The following is a 23,248-nucleotide window of genomic DNA, read 5'->3' as shown; positions in this document are numbered from 1 at the left end:
AGGGGCCACAAATCTGGATAGAGGAAGGGAAGGGGGGAGAGAGTAATGTACCATCTTGTGATAATTAAATGGATTCTAGCTGATATCCCCTTTATGGTTCTGGGTCTCCCCATTCCTTTTCTCAAAGTCAAGTAACAGCTGGACCTGTTATTTCTAGTTTCTACTCTTGTCTCATCCATACTGTACATCATTCCTTCTATTTTTTTTTCCTATTTTTTCTATTTTTTTTCAGCAAACACAGGAATACTTTTAAAAAAGAAAAAGATGGGGAGGGGGCAACAAAAGAGCAATTACCTTTTAGAGACAGATTCTGAAATAATTACAGATGAAATAGTATGTTATTGACAATTGGCTTCGGAATAACCAGAGTGTGTATATGTGGGTGTGGTGGGGTGGTCTGGGTAAAACTAGAATAGCTACGAGTTGATGCCTGTTGAAGCTGGTGACACACACAGTGGGGTTTACAACACTGTCCTTTCCATTTCTATGTAAGCTTAAATTTTCTATAATAAAACATAAGGGGGTAGGAGGTGGCAAACACCAGCATAAGAGAAACCTCTTGATTTTATCCAGGTAATGAGAGGTGCGATCAAAGATCCACAGGGTAGACCCAGACATTCTCAAAGATTAAAGGCATAACAGCAATGAACTTTAAGGGTGAAAGATTTCTTTCTAAACTATATACCGTCATCTGAAAATGTGTCATAGGTGCTTAAGTCAGGCACAAATCTACCAAAATGGTGACTCAAAAATTCTCCAAAGGGCTATGGCAAACTAAGTTCTACTCAACACTTGCATTTAAGACAACTACTTGAGTTTATTAAAATTTCATCATTTTGAGAATCTCTTACCTTGGGAAACTACAAAACATTCCCAGAACAGAGCAGGCATCAAATGTTCCTACACCACTTAAAAAAAAAAAAAAAAAAAAAAAAAAAAAAAATCACTCAACATACATTCTATGAGATGCACTAGGCATGTTAACTGTAAGGAACTAGGTGCTGCATGTTCTCTCTGAGTCATAACCCTACACACTAACCAATGGTAATACTGTACTTAAGAAAATAATACTCCCTAGTAATCTTCACAGAGAAGACCCCAAGATAAAAATTCCTAATCTACACTCTACTTCCTTCTGAATACCATGAATGCTAAATAAGCTAATGTCCTTTTCCTTGTTCAAAACTCTTTTCTGGGGCGCCTGGGTGGCTCAGTCAGTTAAGCGTCTATCTTCAGCTCAGGTCATGATCCCAGAGTCCTGTGATCGAGCCCCAAATGGTGCTGTCAGGTGGAGACATGCTTCTCCATCTCCCACTCCCCTTGCTTGTGTTCCCTCTCTCTCTGTGTCTCTGTCAAATAAAAAAAAAAAACAAAAAACAAAAAAACAAAAAAACCACACCTCTTTTCTGGAACCTGAGTTATTTTGAATTCATCACAAAGTTTAGATTAAATTTTATTTTACATGTACACACACACTCACATACCCTTAATCATCCCTCTTAGGAGTAAAGAGAGATGAACCAAATTCATACTCTCGTTTGCTAAAATAATTTCCTAGAAATGACCTAAAATAATCCACAAAAAGTACGGAATGTGGCAATATCAGGACTCACATTTAAACTGAAATCCTCAAATGACAGAGCGCATGACATGAAAGCATTAAGTAGACAGGCTGCCCAAAGCTCAATTCCACCTCATTTCCTCCTGACATTTATCAACCAAATTTGTAGGCCTTTCTTTGGCCCACCCTACTCAGGCTCTCCGTTCCAAAATTAACTTCATGAGGATTCAGAAAGAACCAAAAAGGGAAGGAGAATCTTTTATTATATTTACACAGTATCTATCTTTCCTTCCAAGGCTCAAAATTAAATAAAACCAAGAGAAGAAAATCAGAAGGTCAAAATGCTAATGAATTCAAAGGCAAAACACAAGAGCAATTAAACGCCAATACGGACCAAATTATGTCAGCCAACACACAGTACTTCTAGAATCTGTAAATTAAAAAGCAAAGCACTTAGTTTGTCATGGTTACTTTTATTTTCTGGGCTGGGAGTTGAGTACCACAAACCAAATATAAATACTGAAAAATCACATTCTTCAATTATTTCCAGATTAAAATACCTCTCCTGAACACTTGTTATTTGGGGTGGGGTTATAGCAGAGCAGCAGTACAGTGTAACACAGAAATAGAAAGCAGATGCTCCACAGTAAGTGTGTCAAACCCTTCTCCCAAAACATTATGCTTATCTCTTCTTCTGGGCTTCTGTTCACGCTTGTTCCCTTGGCTTATTTCTGTCCCCTGGGCTCTTTTTTTCCTTTTTTACTCTACTTATTTAATACTCAACCCCATCCTCTCTAATACCTAATAGTCAAAATAGTATTTCATGCTGAAGCATTTTCTGAATTATTTCCAGATATTCCAAACAGATTTCATCTCCCCCTTTCTCTAAACCTTATGTTTATTACATTTTTTAGAGTGCATTACTTTCTGCCCTGTATTTATCACATAGCACTCACATATCTAATTTTGCATTCTCAAAATTTGACTATAGCAAATTATCTTCAGATCCCAGCCAAAAATCTTTGAAATTTTGTAGCAAATACAGTATTTATTGGAGAAAAAGGTGGAATTCATCCCCTCTAAATGCAAACAATTGTCATAAAAGTTTTCAGTGTGCACTCAAACAATAACAATGCGCCTTTCATTCTCCTGTTTTGAAAACTGATTTCACAAGAATGATTCATCCTTCGGTGGAAAAATCCAGGTGAAAAGATGGTAGAAGTGTGTTAAAACCAGCTTCCCAGCCTCTCTAGCTGCCCTAAAAAGTTAACAGTTGCTCACTGCAGCTGAGACTAGTTAAGTGATTGCCCCAGGTTCAGTAAGCTATCCAGAAACAGAATTCAGATTTCCTGACTCCTGACTTAACTTCAGGAGAACACTGCTCCTTCACACACAAAATAAACACTAGCCTTCAGTTCCCTAAATTAATAACAAGCCTGGTTATTTGGATATACAGTCATCTAGAGGTTCAAAGATCTTTAAAGATACTAAGTCCAATACAAAAATGATGTAAGTACTTTTCACCTAAGGCAAAGGCCTCTCCCCTGACAGCAAGAACTGGAGTCTAGGGATCACCACACTAATTCACCAACATACTTAACAAGGGAAGGAGAATTCATGAGTAAGAGAAATAAAGGGCGCAGAGAAACTTTACTTCTACCCAGGAATCCTGTCCCAGAATTCATTAAGCCTATTCACACTCAACTGCCCACAGTGGCTTAAGAATCAATCCTAAAAGCACCGAAGTATTACCATTAAAAGCCTATGAAGTCTTAAGTTTTTGAGAAGAAACTAGTGTCAATTCACTAAAAGGGAAAGCATGTAAAAGGAAAACTAAAAGGCTTTATTTGTTGCTCACCCCTAAACCTAGAGCAATACATGGGACAACACAGGAACGTCATGTCTATTTACTAAGTGAAGGAAAAACCTTTTTATCTTTATTAAAGTGAACTCACAGTACTGCCATATATTCTTTCCTCTTATGGCACTTGCCAAATATTTGGAACTGAGTTTAGAATCTTTCAAAGGCAAAGAAATGTGTAAGTCCCTAACACGCATTGGATATTGTGACAAATACAATTAAATACTCACTCTCATCAAATTCAAAATGTCCTAGCTTCCTCAAGACACTTTAGGATTTCCATTATTAATTCTTTCTCTTTAACATCTATTTCTCCATTAGATTCCTCGGCCCATTATATTATTCATCCATCTATATGGGTACATGCTTTCGAAGCATTCAATGAATTGCTTGCTATGTACTAGTCAGCACAGAGAAGCACAGAGAAAACCTAAGCTTTGGGGTGATACTAGTGATTCTAGCTCTTGCTTTTAACCAACAACTAAACTATCAGACAATGGTTAAGTCACCCATGATGCCTAGTACTTTTTTCTTATCTGTTAAAATGTGAAAGATTGATATATATTAACATACATAAAAGCACATGTCAGTAACAGGCACCAAGTCTTAGTTTCCCCTCCCACTTCCTTATCCCATAACAGCACCCAGTGACTTTGGAAACTAGCACTCCCAACAACAGAGAGCATTCTTAGAAAGCACTGTCCTTAAAACACACACACACACACACACACACACACACACACACACACACACACACACACACACACACACTAAATATTAAGAGGGTTTGGGCCCTGTTCTATAAAGCTCCCATAAAATGGGGTGCCTGGTGGCCCAGCTGGTTAAGAATCTGCCTTCAGCTCAGGTCAAGATTGGGATGGAGCCCCACGTGGGGCTCCCTGCTCAGCAAAGAGCCTGCTTTTCCCTCTCCCTCGGCCCTCCCCCACCCCTGCCCTGCTGGTGTGCTCTCTTGCACTCGCACTCTCTCAAACAAATGAATAACCCCTTTAATAAACAAACAAACTCTGCCATAATTATTGAAGTAAATCAGTATAATCAAGAGAGGTAAGAATTCTTTTCTACTTTTTTACATTATAAATTTTTAAAGTATTAAATAAATGAAAGTCAGCATTTCCTCTTTCTCTATTCCCATCCCATCCTTCAGAAATAATCACTGTTAATACTCCAGTGTGTGCGTATTTTTGTCACCATGGTTCTTTACAGATATTTGGAAAATAAAAAATAGCAAAGAATATATCACCTACAGACCACTGAAATTTAAAAAACAAGTATGTTTCCATTTTAAAATTATATGCATTTCCATCTTAAAACACATGATGGGGAAAGAACAGTCTTTACAATTAATGAGGCTGGGAGAACAAGCCAAAAAAAAACCAAAAAAACAAAACAACAAAACAACAACAAAAAAAAAACCCAGGAATTTGGACCCCTATCTCACACCACATGCAAAATTAACACAAAGTGGATCACAGGTTTAAATATAAGAGCTAAACTATAAGACTAGAAGGAAGCAGAAGAGTACATGCTGCATGTCCTTGGGTTAGGCAATAATGTCTGGTGCTATGATACAAAGAGCAAAAGAAACAAAGAATAAAAGGTAAAATGGACTATGAAAGTTTAAAACTTTTGTGTAATGAACAAATCAGGAAAATGAAAATAGCCCAAAGAATAGAAGGAAACATCTGCAAATCATTTATCTGACAAGAAACTTGTATTCAGAATACATAAAAAACACAATTCAATAATTAAAACAACAAATACCAAACCACTTTAAAAAAATGGGCAGGGGTGCCTGGGTGCCTCAGTGGGTTAAGCCTCTGCCTTCCCCTCAGGTCATGATCTCAGGGTCCTGGGATCGAGCCCCACATCAGGCTCTCTGCTTGGCGGGGAGCCTGCCTCCCCCGCCCCTTCTCTGCCTGCAGCTCTGCTGACTTGTGATCTAGGTCAAATAAATAAAATCTTAAAAAAAAAAAAGGGGCAAAGGGTATAAACAGGTATTTCTCCCATGATATACAAATGGATAAGCACCTGAGATACACAAATGAATCAACATCCTTAGTCATTAAAGAAATGTCAAACCACAGTTAAGATGCCACCTCACACCACCGACATGGCTAAAAAAGCAGATAATAAAACACACTGGCAAAGGTGTGGAACTGGAACCCTCATCCATTGCTGGTGGGAACATAAAATTATGCAGCTTCTTTGGAAGTTTGTCAGTTCCTCAAAAATTAAACATGGAATTACCATGCAACCCAGCAATTCCACTCCTAAATACATACCGAAGAACTGAAAACATGTCTACCAAATCTTGCACATGAATGTTCCCAGCAACATTTCTCGTAATAGCCAAAAGGTCGAAAGCCCAGCAATGGATCAAAGAATAAACAAAATGTGGTAAAGGCATACACTGGGATATCATTTGGTCATAAAAAGGAATGAAATATTGATAAATGCTGAATCATGTATAAACTGTGAAAAATGTTTTTTCAGTATGCACTAAATGAAAAAAAAAAAAGCACAAAACTAAAGGCCACATATTATGTGATTCCACTTACACAGGCAAATCCAGAGAGAGGAAGATTAGTGGTTGGGCTGGGGGTAGGAAATAACAGGGGGAGAGTGTGGTGGTGACAGCTAATGGGTAGAGGGTTTCTTCTGGGGATGATGAACATTCCAAAATTAGCGATCACAGCTGCACAACTCTGTAAATACACTGAAACACACTTAACTGTACACTTTTTTTAGAGGTGAATATAATAATAAATCAATTATACCTCAATTAAAAAAAAAATTCGGGGCACCTGGGTGGGTTAAAACCTCTGCCTTCGGCTCAGGTCATGATCTCAGAGTCCTGGGATGGAACCCCGAGTTGGGCTCTCTGCTCAGCAGGGAGCCTGCTTCTCCCTCTCTCTCTGCCTGCCTCTCTGCCTACTTGTGATCTCTGTCAAATAAATAAATAAAATCTTAAAAAAAAAATCCTCTCAAAATTTATTGACTCTGCATCCTGTCACACCAAGTATGAGTGGATACCTGGCAACTTAAAAAATACTTAACACGGGGGGCGCCTGGGTGGCTCAGTGGGTTAAGCCTTTGCCTTCGGCTCAGGTCATGTTCTCAGAGTCCTGGGGTCGAGTCCCGCACTGGGCTCTCTGCTTGACAGGGAACCTGCTTCCTCTTCTCTCTCTCTGCCTGCCCCTCTGCCTACTTGTGATCTCTCTGTCAAATAAATAATATCTTTAAAAAAAAACAAAAAAACAAAAAAACAAAAAAACAAAAAAAAAAAAACAAAAAAACCTTAACACTCTATGTATGCCGTAATCTAAAAACTAAATCTTCCAGTTTACAAAAAGGATTCTTCAAAGATATTTAAAATAATTGGTAATACAGCATGTTTTGATTTTGTTCTTTCTTTTTTCAGTTTCTGTGCAACCATCAGAAGTATTCACCTTGCAAAACTGAAACTCTATACTCATTAAACATCCAACTTCTGATTCCCTCTTCTCTCCAGATCCTGACAAATACCATTCTTCTTTCTGTATCCATTGAACTTGACTGCTCTAGGTACCTTACAAAAGTGGAATCATACCTATTTGTCTTTTTGTAACAGGCTTATTTCCCTTAGCATTATATCCTCAAGGTTCATCCATGTTGTAGCATATGTCAGAACTTCCTTCCTTTTTAAGGATAAATAACATTCTGTTGAAGGACACGCAAGTTGCTTCCACTGACTTACTTTTTATGTGATCAATAACTACCTGGAGTAAATCAATTTATTAGGAAAAAACAGATTATGCAAAATATGCACAACTGTAAATACACTAAAAGCCAATGAACAGTATACTTTAAACGAACGAATTACATATGAATTCTTATCTCAATAAAACTGTTTAAAAAAAAAAAAACACAAAGACTTTTTGTTCATCATATTAAGTAAGATGAAATATAACCTAGCACCCAAATAATCAGTGTGAAGTACTTCCATTGCTCAAACACTGGAAATATCTGCCATCATTTTATGCTGCTTCTAGGCAGTATGCTGAACTAGATTAGGAATGAAAACCTTTACCAAAGTGGCCCAGCAAGAGATTTCATTAAAATCCACTCAGGTGAACAAAAATCATCCCAAAACTCACCTTCCTCCATTAATATTAACAGCAAATTGTCTTGATGGTTGAAATATTTTTGTAGTTTAAAAGAAATGAAAAGCAATCACAGCCTCCACACTAGCAGTGATACTAACCCACAAAAGTAATGAATTTCTATTAATTATATATTCTGTCCCATCCTTTTCCTTCTGAATTTCAGATTCTTAAATAATTCAGATGAAATAAATACCATCCTCTCTTTGCTTCTCAAATCAGTGGTTCTCTAAATTTGGCCTTGCACCAAATCACCTGGGTGGCTCAGTCAGTAAAGTGTCTACCTTTGGCTAAGGTCATGATCCAGGGTTCTGAGATTGAGTCCTGCATCGGGCTTCCTGCTCATCGTGGAGCCTGCTTCTCCCTCTGCCTGCCTGTGCACTCTCTCTGACAAATAAATAAAATCTTAAAAAAACAACAACAACACTCTAAGTCTCAGGGCACCTGGGTGGCTTAGTTGGTTGGCTGTCTGCCTTTGACTCTGGCTGTGATCTCAGGGTCCTGGGATCAAGCCCCACAAGAGGCTCTCCGCTCAGTGGTGAGCCTGCTTCTCCCTCTCCCTCTGTCTCTCTCTCTTTCAAATAAATAAAACCTTCTAAAAAAACAAAACAAAACAAAAGACACTGTGAAGTCTCATCCCCAGTGTTTCTGGTTAAATAGGCCTAGGGTATGCTCTGCAAACTTGCATTCGTAACCTAGGTCAGAAATTCCTAACCAGAACTTAAGTTCCTGGGTCATGGGCATTCTGCTGGTCTGGGCACCACGTTTTGAGAACCACTGTTAAAGTTAAATCTAAAAGGCACATTTAAAGGTCTGGATATAATTAATAATATCAGTATGGTTTTATGACACTTTAGTGTACATTTGGGGTAGAAAGAAAAAGGCTGAAATTACAAGTTTTTGCCTATATATTCTTTGGTTTTTTTTTTAATTGTTTAGAGTTACACCACACAGATCAAAATAGTTGAAAGAAGCTTAGCCTTTCAAAATTTATAAATGAAACAAAATAAATAGCTTTCACTGGTGTTTATCCTTTTAAAAAGGTCTTATACACAGTAACAACTGATATAAACAGTTTTCAGGAGAAAAATATTTCAAAGAAAATTAAGGAGGAATGCAGACAGGCCTACACACATCAAGGGACACTGGTAATTTTACATGGTTATGAGGTAAAGTTACCTACTATTTTGAGTGTTACCACAGTGAAATAAATATTTGAAAAATGGTTTTTAACTGTATCTTTTACCTTTCTCTGTTCTAATAGCACATATCTGAACTAGGAAAAAGGAAGATACAGTTCTATGCCACAATAATATCTTTACTTACTGGCTAAAACTGAGCTAGGTCAAGCAGGTAAAGATTACTAGATGTCCAAGATCGAAATCTTGCAGCTTCAGGTCACATTCAACTTCCTAATAGATGGTTTAGATACCCACACTTAACTAAAATCTATACCCCACCACCACGCCCCCCCCTCCACACACACTGGGAACCTAAGCCAGTTCAGTTTCCATATTATAAAGCTACCTTTCAAGACAAAAGGTCTTGAGACAGGGAACATCTACATTTAAACTCAGAGGTTATCTCATAGAACAAGGTCCAAACTGAAGTTCTACCACTAGGAATCCTTTCACGTTTCACAGAATTCTAGATTTAGCTACTCCTCGAGACAAGAAAACAGCCAGTGTCCTTCTCTTCCCTCAAAGCTCTCTGCACATCTAAATCAAGTTCACTGAAGGGAGAAGAAAGGGGCTGTTTACGGGTCTAAGGTAGAAAAATACTTCCATGCAGTATCCTGAGTTCACAAAAGGTCTCTCACACTAAGCTCAGAACATTCCACTGGGCTACAATAAAAACACTGGGTGAAAAATAAGAAAAAGGAGGCAATTTTCACCTTAGATGCCAAAGAATGGAATATAATTACATTGTTTTTCTTCATTGTTTATTGTTTTAAACTACATGGAAATGGCAAAAAGAGTAAGCTTGTCAAACATCACCTTCTAATCCTCCCCCCAGACGTTTACCAGTTGACCATGTTCTCCCTACTAAAATTAAAAGTTTGAAGAGAAGCAAGCTCTTTAAATCACCAAGCAGATGATTCCAGCTCTTCTGGAAAGATAATGATAATAACCAGTTAAAGATAATCAACTGCAAATACATCATATTAAAGCATTCTTTACTTCAGACTTTATGGATAACCTATATTTCTGCAGTTGGTATCAAAAAGCCAGCTGCGCTGACAAAACAAGGAAGACTATATGTGAGAAAGACAAAGGTTTAAATTGACACCAGGTGGGATAAGATTGTCCAAGCAGCTGAAACTGCAATAAAGAAGTACTGTTATCAGAACAGGGGCTGATGATTACACCAGACTCTGTAATACCACGCAAGCCACAAGACCCCCGTCTCACAGACAGATCCAGGTAGAAACACAAAGAGAAGTAACAAGAATGGTCCACCAAATCTAAAATACTTAAAAGAAACCAGCTATATTTAGATAGAAAACAAAAGCACATGGATTCATTAAATGTATTATCCAGGTTCAAAGTGTTTAATAAAATATTGTAAGCTGTGTCCATAGGTAAATGTCTTTCATATACTAGGGCAGGTATCACGAGAAGACGTTCTAGGAGTGGGGAGAAGCACCAACACTGAAGCTGCAGGAGAAAAAATATTTCCCACAAAATGTATAAAGGCTTTCCCTATTCCAACTTCCCAAGAAAGTTGTGGTCTTCGTTCCAACCAAGTATGGAGGACAATGTTCTTAGGAGAGTTACTATAAAAGGGTATGAGTGAGTCTGGGCTACATACAATCACAATTTCAGTTGCTAGTCTGCCATTAACACCAACAAATGTATCTAGAACTCAGTTCCCCTACCTGTACAATGAAGAGAGTAGCCCAGGTACCACCCAAGGCCTCTTAAAACTTCTAGAAAATCCATGACTCTAAGATCATTACTTACATAAAAGAAAAAATGAAACCATTTTCATTAGAGCACAGGGACTGAACCAGATTTACTTTTCATGCCATAGAACTACCACTTCAAAAGAAAATTTGAAAAATTTTACCAAAAGCAACAGGTCACAAAAGTTTTAGCAAAAGGAAAATGTAACCAGAGCACCAACAGTATATACTGGATGGCAGGCAGGGATTTTCACTTACACTACCTTGTTAAACATTTTAAAGATGTGCAAAATCACTTAGGCCTTTCACAGACTGCATGAAAATTTAAATCACCAAGACAGTTTTCATTTAAAATATCATTTATCCTGTCATTATCCTTTCAACCTACTAGAGAGAACAGGACAACTGCATGCATACAATTATAAACTGCTAATCAACTGAGTTACTTCCTATTACTTGTACTTATTTCTAGATTGTTTTAAAGTAGGTAAGATACCAAATAAAAGACAAAAATTATTTTTTAGTATTTACCATTTTTGCTATTTGCCAATAATAAAAACTTCAAATGAAAGTAATCTATTTATAAAGGCATTTAAAAAAATACAATATGCTCAAAAATACCCTTAAAAATAGATTATATGAATATAAAGGAAACTGGACAACCCAGATTCTGGATGGAAATATATACTTTTCAAATTAACAAGTAGGCTAAATACAACTTCCAAAGTCCCAAAGGGAAGTAATATAAATATGTATGGTTCTGAGACATTAGTTAGCTATTTGGGAAATGAGGTGGAGATGACTTATTTAGATCATAAGAATGCAACAATATATGTTTTGATGAATTAAAGGGCTAATTTCTAAAAATAAAGCCACTAAAAACATCTAGAAGAAAACAGGAAAAAAATCTCCTACTGACATCTGGAAGGGATGAAGGATTTCCACTATTTTAGGTTGAGAAAGCAAGGTCAAGAGAAAAAGATCAATAGACAAAGAACTTAAATATTTATAATCCGTATCTTATCCCAGTTTGATTTCCAGTATTTTCAATAAAGGGATTAATCAATCAATAATGTATCAAGGAATCATAAAAATAAACAAGACTCCTTTTATTTTTTTAAAAAGATTTTATTTTTTACTCATAAGAGAGAGAGAGGGAAAAGCAGGCTCCCCACTGAGCCACTGAGCTGGGAGCCCAACACGGAACTCGATCCCAGGACCCCAAAATCATGACCTGAGCTAAAGGCAGATGCTTAACCACCTAAGCCACCCAGGCGGCCTGGACAAGAATCCTTTTAAAACACTGATTAAAACGTATCAGAATATTCAAAATCACTAATAATTTTAAATGCAAATTTAAGTAAAGATGTTATTTTTCACCCATCACTTCAGCAAACATTAAAGGATCATTCTCCATGCTAACTAGAGTGCGGTTAAACAAGCAATCCAATACTGCCGCTGGTATGAATGAATGCAAAAGACAATAAATGAATACAACTTGAAAAGCAACCTAAGAAGATATACACATGCAGTCTTCTGAAGTGTTCAAACCCTCCTTGTAGATTCTGAGAATCTAAACAAATACGAAAAGAACTTTATGTACAAACAACAAATATTAGAAAAGTTCATCAAAAGAATAGCAACAAAGCATAAGTATGTAGTAAAGGAAACCTTTTATGCCTTCCTTGTTCATGGCCATGTTCAATGCAATGGATACCAGAGTATCCCAAATTTATAAATTCCAACTCTGTAAGTACACTGCAAATGAGTATACTCAAACTAAAAGTCCTCAAAGGCCATGAGAAACACTAAAAATAAGGGACCTTGAGGTGAAATGAAGGGCAAAGCAAAAAGTAAGGTAAGAATACCAATTAAAAGTCAAATATTATATTTTATGTGCTCATACATTAAAATTGTCACAGCAATACTGTGAGTTACTATCTTCCCAGGAGAGAGAGGAATGCCTGAGGTCCAGAGTGGCTGAGCGATGTGCTGAGGGCCACAGAGCTAGTCAAATGACAGAACTGGAACGCTATCTGATTCCAAATTACAAGCTCTCCACACTACTACTCTAAATGAAGGGATGTTTTCTACAGACACCAAGCAACATTAGAGGTAAAACATTTGTTTCATATATCATAGGTTTCATCACTTCTGTTTCAAAACATAGGTTGTTTTTGTGACTTTGTCATGAGGAACCAGCATTATTATTATTTTTTTAATTAACCCAAGGAAGGATAAAATCAGTTTGAAAGATTTACTTTCCAAGTCCTTTCAAAAATCTCTATCATTCCCGATAGTAGGTACAGACTGTACAATTCTAGATTTCCCATGGTGTGCAAAACTCTAGGAGATAATAAAAAAATGTTTGTTGAATGAATGAATGAACAAATACTAATTTAAAACAGAACAAGAAATTCCAGATCTCCCTGTAAGTTCAAGAGACCTACAACAACCACCTACAACAAACTTCTGAAATACCCATAGACTACTACTAATTGCATATTCAAACTTAAACCAAAGACAAGTTGAACCAACTCTGCCAATTTCTGTGGCTCTAAATGAACACAATACCAAAATATACACTCAGACTCAGCATTCTTTCTAGTCATTTGTGAAAATAAAAGTATGTTACATAAGAGAAGGTACATAACTAGGATATGACAGTTTAAGAAGAACACCATCTACAAAGAGGCTGCCCCCTACCCCCTCAAAAAATGTAGCTGGGGACACTGCACAGCACAAAATCATCCCAAGAAAGAAATTAAGACCCTTCAGAACAGCTGGTTATAATTTTACTTTTGCAGTACCCTACCTCACAAAGGAATGATAACACTACACTGAACTTTTTATGTGAAAACAGAGTACTGTGCCTCTGAGGCTAAATTTATTGCTAATGTATGTTTTTTCCACACAGGATGGATGGTGCTTCTAACTCCCCAGGTTATTTATAAAGTTATCTGGATGGCAGGCAGTAGGTAAAGAATAAAGTATCAAGATAAATACTGTTAGGAAGTTCACTAGTTGAATATTCCCAATTCAGTTTCCAATTCTTAACATAGTGGGAACAAGGTCAAACTCACTATTAGGTGGTAAAAAGAGAGAATCTGGATACATACAGATCTTTTAGGACAAGTACTCTACAAATTCTATCTTCCCAACTAAAAATCTGCTTCTTATATTCTGCTTTAAACCTACTCTACACAAAGAAAAGCCATGGGGAATGGTTATATTTGAAAGGAAAGGTATTCTCTAAGACTTATGAGCACTGGTAAACTCAGTCAAGAGGTACATTCATTTACAGTCCTGTCAATTCACCCTCAATGGGCCTATCCCTATTTCAGACACAGACACCATGATCTGGCCTTTCCTATTTTCTAAGATTCTTAGGAAGACAACTCTACTGATTTATGCAACAAATGTTCTAGTCCTACTTAACCAATTTGATAATGTCATATTTGGAAACAGTTCTAAATTCCCCAGACCTCCATCATCAGGAATTTTTAAAAGATAGCTATCTGGAAAATTATCCTCCTGAAGAAGAGAGTTGTGCTATGCAAAACACAGCCTTATTCTCAGGGAGAACCAACTACTTAGGTCTGAATTTTTCACGAAATTAATAGCTTGTAATATTTTTTTAATCAAAAAAAGCATGAACTGTCAAGCTGGTATAGCTTACAAAATCCCTGTCTGTTATGAACTAAGAAACCAAACTACAAAACTTACCTAAAGTTAGTATAAAATAACATCACAGCTTTAAGTGCAATGATGAATATGGAGATGTTACATCCACTTGAGCTTTCATAAAGCCCTTCTGTTCTCCATCCGGGATAGCTAAAAACATCTCCTAAAGAGACGGTTAGTGTTACCTCCATAGAACCAAACCCACAGTAAGCAATCATTATTTTGACACTAATTGTGAAAAGTACTAAAATAAATGCATCATTCACCCACAAGTTTCTAAAACTACTACCAACCTCGTATTGGAAAAGGTTTTTAGTTTACATAGAAATGTTCACATACTCATTTGATCAAAACAATAGGAAAGAGGGCAAGCCATCAAGCCATGGATGGCTCAGTGTGTTAGAGCCGCTGCCTCTCTCTCAAGGCATGATCCCAGGGCCCTAGGATCAAGCCCTGGCATGGGGCTTCCTGGTCAGCGGTGAGCCTGCCTCTGCCCCTCCCTCTGCCTGCTGCTTGTTCTATCTCTGCCAAATAAATAAATAAATAAATAAATAAATAAATAAATAAAATCTTTTTTTTTTTTTAATCTCTATTTACAGGTAAGAAAATGGATTAGTAAAGGTTCTATGGCATAACTGAGAGGTCATAAAGTAACTAACTAGCCCAATTGGTAAATGGTCTTTTGACAATCCAAGTCTCTTCTATTTTCCTCCTATATTGATCATAGGTGTAAAACTGAAACGTATCACAGGAATTTGACAAACCTAAGATTCTTCACACCTAGATAAGGTTTCCTCTTTTAAAAAGGTAAAAGAGGGCCGCCTGGGTGGCTCAGTCGTTAAGCGTCTACCTTAAGCTCAGGGCCCAGGAGGCTCCCTGCTCCACGGGAAGCCTGCTTCTCCCTTTCCCATTCCCCCTGCTTCTGTTCCTCTCTTGAGGTCTCTCTGTCAAATAAATAAATAAAATCTTTAAAAAGTACAAATTTAAAAAATAAATAAAAAGGTAAAAGATCCAGTCAACTAAGAAATTTGTTGCTTCAAATTAGAACAGCCTAGAAAGGCCACTGTATCTGGATGCAAAAATATGATCCAATTAAAAAAATGAATTTTTTCAAAAAGCAGTAAAGAAAAAAAACTATGTATTTTGTATTACTGGTTTAAAATTCTAAACATATTTTAAAGAGAGAGGGTGAAAAACCTCAACTAATAAGATACTACATAACCACATTATCTTCTGCTTGACCAACTTAACAAACGTTTCAAAATATTTTATTATAAAAACCAAAAACCTGAGTCAGCATGGAAATAGGTTGTAGGTAAACTTTAGTCGTTTTCCAAACGAGGCAATATCTAGTAACAGAAGACTACATGGCAGTGTTTTCTCCAAGTTTGGTTCAAGGAACACAAATACTAGAATTACCCATGAGGTAAAATCCCTGGCCAAACAGAAATCTGTATTATTTAAGTGTTGGGGTGATTCTAATGAGTATAAAATTTAAGAACCACCAGGGTCAAACTGCAGACAAGTTTAGGGTAAAAATATCCTTGGCCTTGGTAGCTGTAGAACTTGAGCAATTACTTAGCCTCAGCCCCTGGGTTTCGCAACAGTAAAGCAGGGGTGGTAGGGACACAGTTGTCCTACTTCACAGAAAAGTTCTAAAGCTTTAAAGGAGACGGGATTATAGAAAGTACTTAGCACAGACTCTTGACACATAGTAAGTAATAAATAGCACCAACTATGGTGGAAAATTTCCTGTATTTATAAATATTTAACACTTAACATTAATGAATGGTGTATCAAGCTTTCTATGTTGTGTCATTTCACTCCTTCCCCTACAACTCCCAAAAGAAAGCAGCATTTTAAATATAAGAGTCACATGATTTGAAGGGGGGTGGTACACAAATCAACCTTGTTTCCTTTAAAGACAACTGGAAAGTATCGTCACATTTTAAGGACTAGAATTTAAACATTACACACAATTTGTTAGACATTTACATATATAATCATCACCTGGTTAGACCATGAGAAAACCCATTTCCAATCATAACAGGAAGGAAATGTTTACTGGTTATCAAAAGAAGGAAAAATTCATGCTTCCCAAGATGAGAGCTCTAAACCAGTATTTAATGGAAGGTTTTTAAAAAGAGAATAACACGGATAATGGAGAACGACTTACAATTCTAGGGGTGCTTGGGTGGCTCAGTCAGTTAAGCGTTTCCGCTCAGGTCATGATCTCCTGAGTCCTGCGAGTGAGCCCCTCCTCGGGCTCCCTGCTCATCAGCGAATCTGCCTCTGCTTCTCCCTCTCCCTCTGTCCGCAGCCCCGTGCCATCCCCTCCACCCCTCAACCCCTGCATACAGGCATGCTCTACCTCAAATAAATAAAATCTTATTCTATCCCAAAACACCATCCTCAATCACTTACACTTAAAAAAAAAAAACAAAAACAAAAACTGATACCTACCTCTCCCTAGAATCTTGATAATCCAATCAATTGCCAAACTCAATAATCTTATCTCTCCACCCATTCTTTCCTTTTATTTTCTAGTATGCGACTGCAATTCTGGCTTTCATTTCATTTCACTTGAAGGCACAGGTTTAGTTAGACCCTAGCCCAGACAGGATTTCTACCTCCGCTCCTTTAATCCAGGGGTTAGTAAAACTTCTTCTGTATAGGGCTAGATGGAAAATATTTTAGGCTTTCCGGTCATAAAGTCTGTCTCATGTACTGAACTCTGCCACTGTAGAACTACAACAGCCACAGGACATTATGCAAGTAAATGAGCATGGCTAAAAAAACTTTATTTGCAAAAACTAACATCAGGGCAAGTTCAGTTTACAGGCCAATCTGCTGACCCCTTCTAATCCAACTAACAACAACTGCTAAATTCCATCAGAGGTGATGTTATTTCTGATCAAAAGTCCCCTTTCTTACAAAGAACTCAACACTTCTCAACCTGATACACAAAGGCATCCTCCAAGTGGGTCTAATCTTCATCATCAATGGTTTTTTTCCCCTTCCCTCCCCCTTCATTACAGACAAATTGGTTTCCCTGGTGTGGTTCCTTACACTTGCCCAATTCCAAGCTTTTGCTCAGTCTGTATACAGAATGATGACCTTTCTTTCCCTCCCTCTGGAATAGTTAACACCTCTCTTGCCCCCCCCCCCGCCCCGCCCCAATCCAGGTCTACTAAATCTTATCCATCCTCCAAAAAATCCCCTTCTCTTTACCAAGAAACTCTTTCTTAGAGGAACTTCCAAGGCACTTTATTGATTCTTTGTGACAATGACTGTTTTATATCTTATACCACAGTGAATTATGTGAATATCTTAGCTCTCTTTACACTGTAGACAGTGTCTATTCAGGACTCATCTGTGTATTTCCCTAGTACTTTACACTCACCAAATATTTAAAATAAGGATTACTGCTTTCCCGAAGAAAATATTCCTACAGTTAAAAGCCCTCACATAACCTAGCACTTTTAAGGGAGTAAGCCTGAGGCCTTCTCATTACTCAGAAAGCAAAACGGTGAAGTGGGAAAAACATAAAAGGAATGGATTCAAATCCTTGTTAACGCCATTGTTGTGTCGGTTTCCTCCCCGTTAGATATTAATGCTATCTCCACCTGGGGAGAGAGGGTAAGAGACTAGGAATAACTATTAGCACACAGCAGCAAACATTAAATTATTATGCATTATGACTTTCATACAAATTTAAAAACGCTTATCTAAAGTGACTGCAAGGCTCCTATTCTGTTGTTGACCATCTTCTGTACTCAGTAATACGAAGAATAAGGACGTAGATGGTTCCTTGTTATGGAGAAATTCAGTCAGCTAATGATCTTTCTCAGATAAGTAGCAATACATTGAGTCCAGCTAATTCCAATGAGTATCATTTCAAATATATTTCAGGCCTAAAGCTAAATATTTAACAACAATGAGTTATAAGAAGTTAGTAAGTTCCTATTAAATTAAAATGTCAAGGGACGTCTCCATGTTTCAGTTGGTTAAGCGAATGCCTTCAGCTCAGGTCATGATCCCGGAGAGTCCCAGGATAGGGTCCCACACAGGCTCCCTGCTCCACAGGGAGTCTGCTTCTCCCTCTAACCCTCTCCCTTCTCATGCTCTCTCTCTCTCTCTCAAATAAATAAATAAAATCTTAAAAAAAAATTTTTTTAAATGTCAAGTTTCTTACAATGGCCTACAAGGCTCTCTAATTTCATCATTCTACACCTGATTATGATGTGTGTTTGTGCCACCCTGGCTCTCCTATGGAAAATCCAACAAGCCAAGTTCAGTTCCATGTTAGGGCCAACGCACTTGTTCTCTTCACCAGGAATGCTCTTTCTCAAGGTCTTTACAGGACATTCCTTCTGCCTTCATTTTGATGTCAGCACACAGCTCACCTTAGAGAGACTTTCCCTGCTCTCCTCATTGAAAATAATCCCCCCACCAGGTAACCATCACTTTTTTTTCTCCTTACGTTTTTATTTGTCATGATAGCAAGTGTTAGACTAGACTTTGTTCATTTATTCATCTGTCTCTCACATTAGGGTAAAATCTCATGAAAAAAGCAATTTCTTATTGGCAGCTGTATCCCTACCAATTAAAACAGTGTCTGGAACATACAGCATACTAGATCCACATCTGTTATTTGTTAAATGAATACATGTTTATGAGGGCTGAGGAATATTCCTTCATCATCACAAATTACAATAGCTTCTTATAGTCAACTGCTTCCAATTAAATCTAGCATGTCAAGGCTACTCCCAAGACAGAAGTTCTTAATTTGAGACTGCAGGGAGTCATTATACCCAATCTTTTTTTTTTTTTTTTTTTTTTTTTTTTTAGGGGAAAAGTCTACAGGATTTCTTTAAAGGGTCCCTAATCACAAAAACATCCTAGGAGCCATGATTTACAACCTTGGCTACAGTATGGAATCTCTTTGGAGAATTTTTAAAATACAGATGGCCTGGGTTCCACCCCAGAGAGGGTATCTTACCTGGTCTGGGTACAGCATTACTTCTAGGGTTTTGGTTTTTTGGGGTTTTGCTGTTGCTTTTGTTTTTTGAGTTACCCAGGTGATTCTAGTAAACAGCAGAAACTGAGAAAAATGCAACTTGGAAGCAACAGATGTTAAATGGATCAGATTTCTCAAAGCCACTTAATATGGAAGCAAATAAAATTTTAAAACTGAGAATCCTGAAAAAATCAGCATCTCTGGCAAAAGGATTCATATACAAGTGCACAAATATTCTATTACAAAAACATTTTAAAATAAAGATTAATATCTCTAACTAAATACTATCTGTCATTGAGATTTTAGACCTTACCCCAGAACATAAATCACATTTTTTCATTTAAAACCCACTTATTTCAAATAGAGGTTCACTTGTTAATAAGACACTAGGTGAAACCTAATATATCAAAAGAATTACAAAATACTTTTTGATGACTAAGCAAGAGCACATTACAATTGTGAAGCCCTTTGCAGTTTTATTGCTAAAAATGTCTCTGAAGCAATGTGTATGTATCATTTAGCCTCCACTGTTATACAGGATGACACACAGTGGCTTTAGGTGAAACCAATATTGACAACACACACAAAAGGATTAAAAGAAGATGGGCAATTTCAGAGATTTATTTAGATCATGCCAACAAGGATTTGAAAAAAGCAGGTGTCAGACATGACACAGGCGGTGTCATGTTTTCTGTTTTTTTTTTAAAGTCCAACAAGCAAACACCAAGTAATGAGCCAATTCATCATTACCAATCCAGAGTATCATAGGTTACTGGTTTTAATATCCCCACCCGAGCAGCTCCTTTTAAAAAATGATTAATGGGATGAGAGAGCAAAAAAAGAAAAAGAAAAAGAAAAAGGAAAAAAAAAAAAGCCAAAATGCTAAATATTTGAAAAATAATAAATAAAGCCAGCAATGCTAAAGTCCACAGTTGCAAATAATTTTAAATGCTGGGGTACTTAGAATCACTAAAGCACTCATTCCACCTACTCTTCTGTCTTGACTCTCAACTGTATAGGGATATTTGCTGAAGCAGCAGATCATGAACCCACCTGAGAAAGAACATCACGAACTTAAAGCAAAGTTTTTAAATTGAAAAGGCTTTGGGGAAGAAAGCCAGACTCCTAGCTCTGACGTCCCTCTGGCTTGACTTAATCAGAGTGCAGTGATAGTCTATCCTAAGCCTTATATATGAAAAGCCCTTGTCAAGTAAGTGAAGTAAATTTACTGAGAAAGTCCAAACAGAGAGAGACACATGCATGTACACAACTCATCAACCCATTTTAGCCCAAGAACTTGAGCTTGAAATGCAAAGAAAACATGAGTAAATGTAAAACTATCAGAGTGGGAAAATTTCCCTTCTACAACATTGGGCATGGGGTAGCTTTAGCATGCCATGTCATTTTACTCTACAAAAAATAATGTCCTCTTATTAGTAACTTTCTCTTTTATCAAGAGCCTATGGAAATAAATGTTCTGGGATAAACTAGTAAACGGATAATAAAGCCACAGATACACATTCCCAAAATATGGGTTGGAAACAAACACAAAGCAGCACAGGATATGAACTCCACTGGCTGCTTACAAAATGTGTTTATGTACAGAAGCCTCATATAATAGGAACAGAGCTGCCAGTATAGAGAAGCAGGAGATGGTAAGTAACTACATGAAAGGGCTCTCCGGAAGTACAGGCATCAAAGACGTCATAACCACCAAGACACCAGGATCATTTATTCAGTAGCATGTTACCAACTCTGAAAGTCTGCAACCCACTCACTCCTTTTAATTTGGTGAGACAAGAATAAACAAAAAAAGAAAGTGAGAGAGAAAAAAAAAAGTTGAACAGTAAAACAGCCTATTTCATGAACAACTTCAGATGCCTTAATATGCAAAGGGCTTTAAAGAGAGAACTCCTAGAGTCCTGGGATGAAGCCAGCCCAGAGGCTTCCGGCTCAGTGGGGAGGGACTCTGCTTCTCCCTCCTCCATCTCTCTCAAACGAATAAATAAAATCTTTAAAAAGAGAGAGAGAGAAACTCCCCTCTTTCTAGTTCCTGCCTCAATGCCCTGTTCTTGCAGCCAGATAATAATACCGCACTTAATTCTCCCTCTATATATTCCCTTCTAAATGGGACACAGTTTTTGAAATCAGCCTCATTTCCCTTAACTCCTAACTTCTGAAATAGCGGCTAAAGGATACAAGGGTATCTAATTGGGGCGAAGGAAGAAAAAAATGTTTAACAGTGATGAGGAAGAGAAGAGTAGAAAAGACAAGGGAAAAAAGACTGAAAAGAACAAAGCAGTGGCTTACAACCTTTTCTACCTAGACTAAGGAAGGTTGGTTGGCTGGCATATATTCATGTGTTTGAATCATATGTAATGAGAAATGGGGGTAAACTGAAAATATCTAATTGATTCTGATTTGTCCCTTAGGAGGCTATTCCTCCTCACAATGGCCCTTTAAGAATTTCTACTTTAAAGGTGCAGTCTGACTCATCAATGCCCATCTTTACTTCAAACCCTCTGAACACTAGCAGAACACAGTTGTAGTATATTTTCTTAGGGCTGGTGATAAATGTGAGGGTGGGATGAGGGGAAGGAGTAAACAACCAGAGAAGTAGTCCTATTATATAGTTTACAAGTCGCCTTCTTAAGATTTAGTCTCTGCTTTAGTTTCTTCATCTATGAAACAGACACGAAGCCTGCTACATAACCAGAGAATATTATAAAAAATGAAAAAAACACATAAAGAGCATTCCAGGCACCCAATATAAAAAGTGCCCTTTCCCTTCCAAAGAAATAAAGACAAATCCTGTGGTTCTCAACTGAGGATTTTCCCCCAGGACAAACATTTTTGTCAAGACACACGTGGCAATGTTTGGAGACATATTTTATAGTCATAACTAGCAGGTTGGAGGGAGGGTGCTGATATTTAGCGGTAGAAACCAGAGACACCGTTCAACATCCTACAATGCACAGGACACCTCCCCATAGCAAAGAGCTATCTGACCAAAAATGTCAGCAGTGCCTGCACTGGGAGACTCTACCCAAACAAACTCATTGCTGGAAAACCACACAAACATGAAAGAGAAAGGGAAAAGAGTCTATACATTCCCTATGGTCTATAAGAAACCTATTTTTTAAAAAAAGACTTTATTTATTTGACAGGCAGAGATCACAAGTAGGCAGAGAGGTAGAGAGAGAGGAGGAAGCAGGCTCCCTGCTGATGACCTGAGCCTAAGGCAGAGGCTTTAACCCATTGAGCCACCCAGGCACCCCCATAAGAAACCTATTTCAAAAGGCAGCCTGGGGACACCGGGGTGGCTCAGTCAGTTAAGTGCCTGCCATAGCTCAGATCATGATCCCAGAGTCCTGGGATCCAGTCCTGCATCTGGCTCCTTGCTCAACAGGGAGTCTGCTTCTCCTTCAGCCTGCCACTCCCCTTTGCTTGCGCACCTGCTCTCTCTGACAAGTAAGTAAAATCATTTATTTGTTTATAAATTTATAAATAAATAAATAAATAAATAAATAAATAAATGGCAGTCTAAAGACAGCACTATCTTATGGCAGCTGTTACTCAAATGACAAATGAAAATGTCAGGAGAAAAGCTTGTAAATGGTCAGAAAAATAGTTTGTCTTCTCAAACAATATTTTAAAATGCAGGTAGAGTATCAATGAGAACCCATTAAATTCATTTTTCCAAGAAGCAGTAATAACAATGAAGCTTGGAGTTAAACTGTTAACGCTCCTATCACTCAGAACAGAATAAAGTGATATAACTCAGAAAGCATCCTGGAGTAAAAATAGGCATAAAAATGATATCCTTTGACCTCAGAACCCAATTTAAAAGAAAGAACACAATGTGCAAAAGTACTCAATGCATAATTAAGAAAACCGACGACAATGTCCAACACTCAGAATCTAGACACTCAAAATCTGGATATCATTACTACTATTTATGTGCCAGACCCTAAAATAGAATAGAGGCATTTTGCATATATTATCTCCTTTATCCTAACAAAACACCCATAAGGTAAGTATGGAAAGTCCCATA

General features: G+C 37.5%; 1 protein-coding gene across 4 annotated transcripts in view; it reads right to left on the bottom strand.

Annotated features, from left to right (window-relative positions):
- Positions 1 to 23,248, bottom strand: part of KANSL1 (KAT8 regulatory NSL complex subunit 1) — a 184,268-nt gene that overhangs the window by 94,534 nt on the left and 66,486 nt on the right. The gene's annotated exons all lie outside the window — the stretch shown is intronic.

The sequence above is a fragment of the Lutra lutra genome, chromosome 16, assembly GCF_902655055.1.
Source record: "Lutra lutra chromosome 16, mLutLut1.2, whole genome shotgun sequence".
In the NCBI taxonomy this organism is placed as follows: Eukaryota; Metazoa; Chordata; class Mammalia; order Carnivora; family Mustelidae; genus Lutra; species Lutra lutra.
This window is presented reverse-complemented; position numbering and strand designations above follow the sequence as displayed.